This window comes from Sardina pilchardus, chromosome 7, assembly GCF_963854185.1.
Source record: "Sardina pilchardus chromosome 7, fSarPil1.1, whole genome shotgun sequence".
Taxonomy (NCBI): domain Eukaryota; kingdom Metazoa; phylum Chordata; class Actinopteri; order Clupeiformes; family Clupeidae; genus Sardina; species Sardina pilchardus.
Window position 1 is genome coordinate 9,998,851 of NC_085000.1, and position 10,176 is coordinate 10,009,026.

The following is a 10,176-nucleotide window of genomic DNA, read 5'->3' on the forward strand; positions in this document are numbered from 1 at the left end:
TCTCTCTCTCTCTCTCTCTCTCTCTCTCTCTCTCTCTCTCTCTCTCTCATAACCGAGTATAGCCTGATGGAACACAGAGTGTGTATAGCCATACAACTACAGGCGCTACTAATGGGCCCTGATTTGAGTCATGGGCAAAGTGCAAAGTCTTATGTTCAACTAGAAGTCATTTTGCTCATCTAATGCCATGGCCTTAAATGCATACGCTGATGTCCCACATGTAGCGTGATAGCTAGAGTTCATACATGTGAACTTGATTACAGACATTGTGCTTTGTCCGCCTTTCAAAGTAATCCAAGCATATTTCAACAGTTTACATTACTTTTGTAATACAATGAATTAAGTTATTGATTCTTAAAAAATTGACATGTAGTGTGTATGCAGTGTGATTTCAGTACACTTCTAAGTAATCTGATTATGCCGGTCTGACTGGCAGGGACAATGGAGAGTCTTCCAGCTGATTTTAGAGGTGAGATGTCACACTTACTGCTTTATTGGTGAGCTGTTATATGATATAATTCTTACATTTCTCTTGTTTGTAACACATAAAAGAAAATGATATTTAGACCTCAAACAATGGCACTCTGAATAGCAAACCTCTGTTCAAGGTTCTACAGTATAGGTTCCACACAGAACTCCTTGTCTAAACATTAAAGCAGTGTGTTTTGGAAGTCATTAGTGTCTCATGTTGCAGTGTGGTTGTACGGCAGTCTTCATGGTTCAATTGTTGTTGGAAAGAAGTGTCACAGAACAAAAATATGAAATGAATGGAAGTCAGGGGAGTTTCATACTCTTCGTGTCCATACACAATGTCACATACTATCTGCCCCTTCCAATACCCTCTCACATATCTGTACCCACCTCAGCCATGCTGCCACCATATCCAAGGACATACCCTGGCCCAGGCGATCTGCACGGCACTGGGGTGGAGGTGAGAGTGGGTAGATGGAGGAGGAGGAGAGTGGGTAGGTGGGGTTGTCGCCTCTTCTCCAATCTGCTGCGAGTGCAGCCTTGATGTCAATTAAATGGTATGTGCTTACGCCGCAAATCAAATCACAGACACATGTTCCTCCGGTCGGGCGGGCGGGCGGGCGAGTGAGTGAGCGAGCGAGCGAGCGGTCGGGTGCTCGGCACGCCTGCTCCACCCCCCTCCTCCCTGATGCTAATGCACAGCAGCGTAATCACCCTCATTACTAAATGAAGGGTTTACGAGCAGCAGCCTGACTTAGGCAAACACACACACACACATGCACACACACGTACACAGACACATACACACACACACACACACACGTACACACAAACATACACGACACATAGACACACACACACCCAGGTCAGCACTGTTATGTATATGCACTCACTAAGCCACAAATGGGTGTCAAGTACACATAAGTAAAACACACACACGCCCACACTCACACACATACTCTCTCTCTCTTTCTCTCTCTCTCTCTCTCTCTCTCTCACTCATACACACCCCCACATACACACACACACACACACACACACACAGGGACGCCCACATCCATCTCCTCATGGTCTCCCTGCTGTGTACTTTCACACTGTGGCAGCTTTGATTGTCCAGTATTTGTCCTTGTAAAAATGAAAGATGGAGCAGCATGTGCTACCTTTTTTATAGATCCTCCATGACTTTCTAGTCTAGTTATTCACATTAACATGCACAGTAAAATAGCGTCAGGAGTATGAGCTCATTTAGGCATTAGCATTTACAGAAGAAAGACATCAATGCCACCACCTGCAAAACATCAGCAAATAGAATATCTCCTTTTTCATCAGATCATATTAAAATCCATAATAATTCAATTCGGAGGTCAGTCTTGCTGGAACATTCCTCAGTAGGACTTACACCTGTAAGAGTTTCTTTCTCCCACAGATGAAGTGGTATATCTATCTTGCTCAGGTGAAAGCTGTCAACACAACTGTCAATCAATCACGAGTGCACTGATTTGAGGTCAGTTTTGCTGGAGCTTTCTCTCTTCAGACCTCATGTGCCAGTTAGCACTTCACTGGAGTTCACACACTCGTGGCATTGTGTTTTAAACTGGGTGGGAGCGGGTCTCCTTGGCTGGAGCTGTGAGTAGCCTATCTGCTTGCATTAATCCCATAAAATAACGTAATCCCTTTAAACCTCCTCCTGTTTTAATCCCAATCTGCCTAAACTTCACACGCAATTTAGGTCAATCCCTCTCACACCTCCCAAACTTGGATTTGGTAGGGTTGGGGGGCAGGGGGTTTCTTTCTTGAGGAGGGGGGGTGGGTGTTGGTGGTGGTGTATGTGTGCGAGTGTGTGGGTCAGTCTTGTGCTGGGCTCACAGCTCTGTTTACACGTGACAAGGAATGCAGTTTGTTTAAGTTATGTACTCGACCTATGTGCACACTGTCTGTCAAATGGTCACGTCTAGTGCATTAACTCTCAAGGTGCCCCTCAAAATAACACCCATCAAACCTAGTATCTCTGAGCAAGTTTAACTACTGGTTCATTAAGGGTTAATGGAGCAATGCAGACCGACTTTAGGATTGTTTTCTACTTTTGCTCTGTGCATGTCCAAATCTCTGTAGTATTCCTCTATAATGGTCAGTGCATTAGACACACGCACAGTGTTGAAAGAGGGTCACCCAGCGTCTCCCTGCTTTGCATGGGCTCTCTCTCTCAGATACCGCGCAGACTAAATGAGGTCAGAGGATTGCAGCTGAGTGGGAAACTAGAGGACACGTGGGAGATACAGTATAGGGGCCTCGGCCGAGAGACATCCACGCACAGCAGAGAGAGAGAGAGAGAGAGAGAAGAACAGAGAGTCTCTTAGTTGAACACAGGAAAATGGAGAAATAGGGTACAAAAGAAGAGGACAGAGACTAGAGGAGAAAGAGAGAGAGGGGGGAAGAAAAGGGAGAGACAAAGAGAGAAAGTAAAGAAAGAGAGAAAGAGGAGGAGGAGGAGGACAGAGTGTGAAGTGAGGAGTAACAACCTGTTGCATGGATTGAGGTGTTGTGGCTTAGGCAGCACTGGCTGGCTATGTGTGTGTGTGTGTGTGTGTATGTGTGTGTGTGTGTGTGTGTGTGTGTGTGTGCGCGCGCGCATGTGTGTTCACTGCTGCAGCGTGTGCCTGTGTCGGATCCCTGCACGGCCCTCATTCTTTATTTTCTGTCCGGGTTGCTTTGCGCCTCCAAACCACTTGCAGATGTTGGCAGCGGGGAGTGTTGTGGCAACTCCAAACGAGGAAATCTAAAAAAAGGGATCAGGCCGTAAAATAAAACACAGGCCCTGCAAGCAAGCGGGTGAGAGGAGAGAGAATGAGGGGGAGAAGGAGAAGGCTAGCAGAGAGAAAGAGTGAGAGAGGGGGAGAGAAAGAGAGAGAGAGAGAGAGAGAACTGTGTGAGTGGGTTAGAGGCAGAGGGCAGATGTGGAGAGAGGGAGAGACAAAAAGGACTGAGAAGAGCAAGTTAAAATGTGTGTGTGTGTGTGTGTGTGTGTGTGTGTGTGTGTGTGTGTGTGTGTGTGTGTGTGTGTGTGTGTGTGTGTGTGTGTGTGTGTGTGTGTGTGTGTGTGTGTGTGTGTGTGTGTGTGTGTGTGTGTGTGTGTGTGTGTGTGTGTTCGTGCATGAGAAAGAGAGAGACAGACAGAGAGAAAAGGCAGTAGGAAATGTGTGAGAAATATTTATGTATGTGAGAGAGGGAGAGAAAGAGAGAACTTGTATGTGTGTGTGAGAGAAGAGAGAGTGTGTATGTGGTGTGTATGCGTGTGTTTTTGTGTGTGTGTGTGTGTGTGTGAGAGAGAGAGAGAGAGAGAGAGAGAAAGGGAGAGAGAGAAAGGGAGAGAGAGAGAGTGAGGGAGGGCTGAGGGGCGGCACACTTGGAGCAGTGTGAACTGCTAATCCAGCCTGCTCTCAGTGCGCAGGAGTCGGGCAGCGCCAGAGCCTTGGGCCGGCCGGCTGGGGCGCGTTGGTGCAACCAACACAAACGCATGCCTCGGATAGTTCCCTCCGAGTGAACTGCCTCCGGTTTCTCACCAGCGAGAAACCAAACAGCACGGAGCACACTGAGCCTTTCATACACACGATACCTCAACCTCTCCCTCCCTCTTTTTACTCCTCTCTCTCCCTCTCCCTCTCTTTCCCTCTACCGCTCCCTCTCTCTCCCTCTCGCTCTCTCTACCTCTCTCTCTTTCCGTCTACTTCTCCCTCTCTTTCCCTCTCTCTCTCTACCTCTCCCTCTCTCTATTTTTCCCTCTACCTCTCCCTCTCTTCCTGCTATACCTCTCTACCTCTTCCTGTCTCTCTCTCTTTCCCTTTTCCCTCTCTCTCTCTCTCTTTCCCTCTCCTTCTCTCCATCCCCTTCTGACTGACTCCCCCCTCACTCTCTCTCCCTCTGAACTCAGCGACTGTGCTGGTGGCTTTAACCAAAGCTCTGAAGGCCTCAGAGTAACCTCAGTCTGGCTGGGAGAAATGACTCGCCTCAGTAGGGGGAAGGAGGAGCGTCAGGAGAGAGACACAGAGAGAGAGAGAGAGAGAGATTTACTTTTGAAACTTAGTATATTAAAGAAATATTTCTCAAAGCAATGCTGGTCAGCTTAGTCTTTATAGCCAGATGATGACAGCATGTGGTGGTGGTGTGTGTGTGTTTGTGTGTGGGCGAGAGAGAGAGAAAGAGAGAGAGAGAGAGAGAGAGAGAGACTCCAAAATGAAATGTCTTTTATTTGCAAATGACCTGGTTCTGCAGAGAGTCTACAGTAAAACTTAAACGTACTGAAAAAGTTGGACCAGACCTGGGCCCTGGCTATTAGCATAAGAAACTACTAACAATCCAGAAAACAACACATACCTTCATCCTTGGTAAAACAAAAAATGAACATTTGACAAATTATACTTACCTTGGGTTGAAAATCAGTGCAAATGGAAGCTTGGCCATGGATGAATTGAAATAGAAAGTAACAAGGCCTATACTTCTCAATATGACAGCCAAGTGTGGGGTCCACAGGACTTCTATGGGACTGAAGTTGAAGCTCTGCATGAAGAATTCTACAGGAACATTCTCAGATAGCAAATATCATTATTATATCATATTCTTGGGTCATTTCAGACCTTTTCTGAAAATGTCATCGATATCCATCCATAACTTTTTGAGTTATCTTGCTAACAGACAGACAGACAGACAGACAGACAAACAAACCCTGACAAACAAACCAACCTCCTTGGCGGAGGTAACAAAGCACAAAGGTACTTGACTCTTAAATAGAGAATACAAATACAACATACTGTACAACAGTGACACAAAAAGTGGATTTACCGGCCTATATCCACATCATGCAATAACCCACATCCTAATTCACAAGTGTACACACACACACACACACACACACACATGCATACAATCACACACACACAGTATGTGTATACATATACAGGTATATGAATACACATATACCTCCATAATCTACTGTATAGTGCTGATGAAGTGTATACTGTTTGTATGTTTTTATATTTGCTGTGAATGCAGCATATGCACTGCAGTATGATTTGTCGTGTCAATAAAGCATATTTGAATTGAACTGAAAGAGAGGGAGAGAGGGAGAAAGAGAAGAGAGAGAAAGAGAGAGGGAGAGAGCACCCTACATGGCTTTGCCCAGCATCGGCCTCTGATGTGGGGGGAGCCCACACAGGCTCTCAACCTCCTCCTCCTCGTCCTCCTCCTCCCTCTTCGTTCACACACCTGCTGGCTCTAAACCTCTCCCACTGCTCCTAAAACCCTCTGAGCATACGTGTTTAAACCTGACTTCCTGTTCAAATACCTCGGCTTCCTGTGGAAGAGGTCAGTTCTCTCTCTCTCTCTCTCTCTCTCTGTCTCGCTGGTTCACTGGGCGGGCTGTGGTCACATCTGGTGGAGGCTGGCCACCGGTGTTATTTGGTCCCAGACAAGAGGCTGGCGGCAGGCAGGCCGGTGGGTGGACGGACAGACAGGGATGGACAGGGAGGGGGATGTGGAAGAGTGGTCCGGGCAGAGAAAAAAATGGCCACGTCCGTTTTCACATATTTATGAACATGTGTCACTAATCTATCATGCCAGGGGAGGAGAAGAGAGGACAGAGTACCTTCATTCCTTCAGTGCACTTTAGCCCCCTGTGTGTGTGTGTGTGTGTGTGTGTGTGTGTGTGTGTGCACGTGTGTCTGTGTCTGAGTGTGTGAGTGTGAGTGTGTGTGTGTGTGTGTGTGCACATCTCTTCTTTGTGGTGATTGTAAAGACGGGTGGCAACATTCGGCTCTGCCCCCATCCACTGGCTCTTTACTTATTAATGCGCGCATTCAATAATTCACCTCGTGCCAAGGAGGCGGCGAGAGACCGGTGCACGACACCGGGACACTCAGGGGTACCTCAACACCCTTGTACGCACCCCTGACCACCACACACACACACACACACACACACACACCTAACAATTTCAACTCATGGCCTTGGACAAATACAGACTGTTTCAAAACGTCCTTCTGTGTGTTGTTGGCTGATGAGGGGCCTTCAATGTGACATCAATGATTCATGCGTCAGAAATTCCTGAAACACAGTGGTCCTTATTGACTTTAAAAGGCTGTGCGTGGGCCTTGTCCTGTCCCGTGCACCTCCCAGATTTGCTCAGTGATGTTGAAGACAAAGCGACTAAAGCAGCCGTCGGGGGGATGGAGCTCGGCTCGGCTCGGCTCAGCGTTCTCAAGCTTTCGTCTGCTTGGGTCTGGACTTCTGTTCTCCCACCCCCCCTCCCATCTTTATTTTCTCTTTTTGTTCTCAATCTCATTTCAATCAGGAAATCTACAATGAAGCACAATAACAGGAAAAGCTCCATAAAACACAAAATGCCACTGGCTGCTCTATCCTGTCCTGGGTCGAACACTCACACACAGCAACAAAGCACGGCAGACACACTCATCCTTTCTTCCCTCCATTTTCTCTCTCACTCTCACTCTCTCTATCTCTCTTTGTTTTCCTATTTCATCTCCCTTTCTTCTCCCGGCTTCTGCGGCCGTATCCAGTGGCAGACGCGACACGGATCAATCCCAAACCGGAATACTGTTACACACGTCCTGGAAGCTAGACGCTCCAGACGAGCAGGTCACTTTCACCATTCTCTGGGATTACTGCTGAAAAATCGCATTATTATTATTACATGCAAAACGCACAGAAGAGCAGAAACGTTTTACGGACTTTTTCAGAGGGTTTTTTTTTTCCAGCTCAATCAGATAGGATCATTTGTGTCTCTGGAGTGGCAGGATAAGGTGGCTGCTCAGAGAAGAGCAGAGTGAAGTGAAGCGCGTTGTGATGCCCTCAGGGGTACGGCAGCAGAGCGCTCGCTCGGAAAAGCAAAAAGAGAGCGCGCGGGAGGAACATGCTAAGTCTTGCTGCCGCTTCTCCTGCTCCACAGAGGGCTCTGTGCTCAGCAGCTGAAACCTGATGGCCACTCAATTTCTCGACAAATTAAGCAATCAAGTGCGAGTGCGAGTCGAATAGGGCAGGAGAGGAGGAGGCTGGAGGCTGGCCACTGTGGTGGGCCCTGTGGGTCCAGGGAACATGAAGATTTGATGTGGTGTGAGAGAGAGGGGAGTGGGGGGTTAAGGTGTGTGTGTGTGTGTGTGTGTGTGTGTGTGTGTGTGTGTGTGTGTGTGTGTGTGTGTGTGTGTGTTTTGAGCAGGAGTGTGAGTGAGTGAGGGGAGAGTGATTAGGGAGATCTCCATGGAGGTTTGTGATGGGTCAACCCAGGGTCTCAGGAGCCAGAGGGATGAATGTGTGTGTGTGTGTGTGTGTGTGTGTGTGTGTGTGTGTGTGTGTGTGTGTGTGTGTGTGTGTGTATGTCTCTGTGTGACTCTGTGTGTGTGTGTGTGTGTGTGTGTGTGTGTGTGTGTGTGTGTGTGTATGTCTCTTTGTGACTCTGTGTGTGTGTATGTCTCTGTTTCTGTGTGACTCTGTGACTCTGTGTGTGTGTGTGTGTGTGTGTGTGTGTGTGTGTGTGTGTGTGTGTGTGTGTGTGTGTGTGTGTGTGTGTGTGTGTGTGTAGGGAGAGAGGTGCATGGATATGGGGATGTGTGTGTGCTTGTTTATGTCTGTGGGGTTTGTGAGTTTGCAGTGATATGAGTTCAACATAAGTTGGATATGTGTGTGTGTGTGTGTGTGTGTGTGTGTGTGCGTGTGTGTGTGTGTGTGTGTGTGTGTGTGTGTGTGTGTGTGTGTGTGTGTGTGTGTGTGTGTGTTTGACAGAAAATGCAAGGTCACAACACTCAGTCACATATACTCATGGCATGTGTCTCATTGAAAGCCCAACATTTTGTGTGTGCATGTGTTTCTACGCAAATGTGTGTGTGTGTGTGTGTGTGTGTGTGTGTGTGTTTGACTATGTGTGCATGTGCTCCCACATATTTGTTAGAGCATGCAAGCATTTACACAGCGTGCCCCTGGGAGGATGCACACACACGCTTCACAAATGTGTTGGCCTCCATGTTTGTGTATGTGTCTGAGTGTGAGCAAGAGTTTGCCTGTGTGTTTGTGTGTGTGTGTGTGTGTGTGAGAGAGAGAGAGAGTTTGTCTATGTGTGTGTGTGTGTGTGTGTGTGTGTGTGTGTGTGTGTGTGTGTGTGTGTGTGTGTGTGTGTGTGTGTGTGTGTGTGTGTATGTTTGTGTGTGTGTGTGTCTGTGTGTGTGTGTGGTAAAGGGTGCAACATGCTCCAAATCTATTACAGATGCAGAGCTAGTTCCCCATCCAGGTCAGGCCAGGCAGGAGATGAAGGAGAAGATGCTTCTGCACAAGATTGATTGCCAGTGACTTAGGGCCTGAGCCACAACGCCAGCCAGCCAGCCAGCCAGCCTCCCTCTCTCTCTCTCTCTCTCTCTCTCTCTCTCTCTCTCTCTCTCTCTCTCTCTCTCTCTCTCTCTCTCTCTCTCTCTCTCTCTCTCTCTCTCTCTCTGATAGCACCAAAGAGGAGAGAGAGCAGACACACAGATAGATAGAAACACAGCTGAAAGGGACACACTCACACTTACACTTACCACTTCTCAATCCATCCCACACACACTCTACTACCCTGTAATATGTCCCACAAAGAACACACAGATGCCACACACACACACACACACACACACACACACACACACACACACACACACACACACACACACACATACACACATTACACACTCATTGATTTTTAACAGAAGTGACAGCCTGCTGCTCCAAATGACAGTGATTTCCTCATGAATTAAAATGGCACCCTCTCTAGGGAGTACCACCATAAAGTATGTGTGTGTGTGTGTGTGTGTGTGTGTGTGTGCCTACATACGTAAGTAACCCCACAGCTACATACAGTACATGTGACTACAAATGCATAAACAGTCATCACAAAAGATTACCCATCAACAGCAGCAGCAGGTAACTAAAATAAAGACTGCAAAATATGTGTGCTATAATTAGCAAGTCAATATGCACAATCAAAGAGTTAATAATGTGTGGGTAATATTTCATATATATAATATAAAAAAATATTTTGTAAATATTTGATAAAATGTGATTTCCCTTATACTTAACAATCTCAATAATACAATAAGAGAGAGAAAGGAAGATCATAAACTTACTTTAAATAATGACAGCAAAACAGATGAATGACACATTATGGTAAAAAGAGAGAGAATGAAAGAGCAAGGATGTGCCTCTGTGTGTAAATATGTGTGTGTGTGTGTGTGTGTGTGTGTGTGTGTGTGTGTGTGTGTGTGTGTGTGTGTGTGTGTATGTGTGAGTGAGTGTCTCTGGTGATGAATAAATAAAAAGTGCACGGCATTGCTGATGAAAGCTGGCATGCGTCTGTGAATGCAGATAGGATCTCTGCAGGGCCAGTGTCCGTGTGATCGGAGCCTAAAATCATTACAGCGCCACTGCTCACCGCTCACCGCGCGTGTCCTTCACTCATCCGGGGGGAGCAGGGGGGCCTCCTCTCCTCTCCCCTCCTCTCCTCTCCTCTCCTCTCTTCTCCCCTCATCTCCTCTCCTCTCTTCTCCTGTCCTCTTCTTCTCTCTTCTTTTGTCCACGCCAACACTCACCCTCCTCCCTCTGTTGTTTCACCTCACTATGTTTCATCTCCATTGCTTTTAACACTCTATCTCTCTCTCTCTCTCTCTGTCTCTCTCT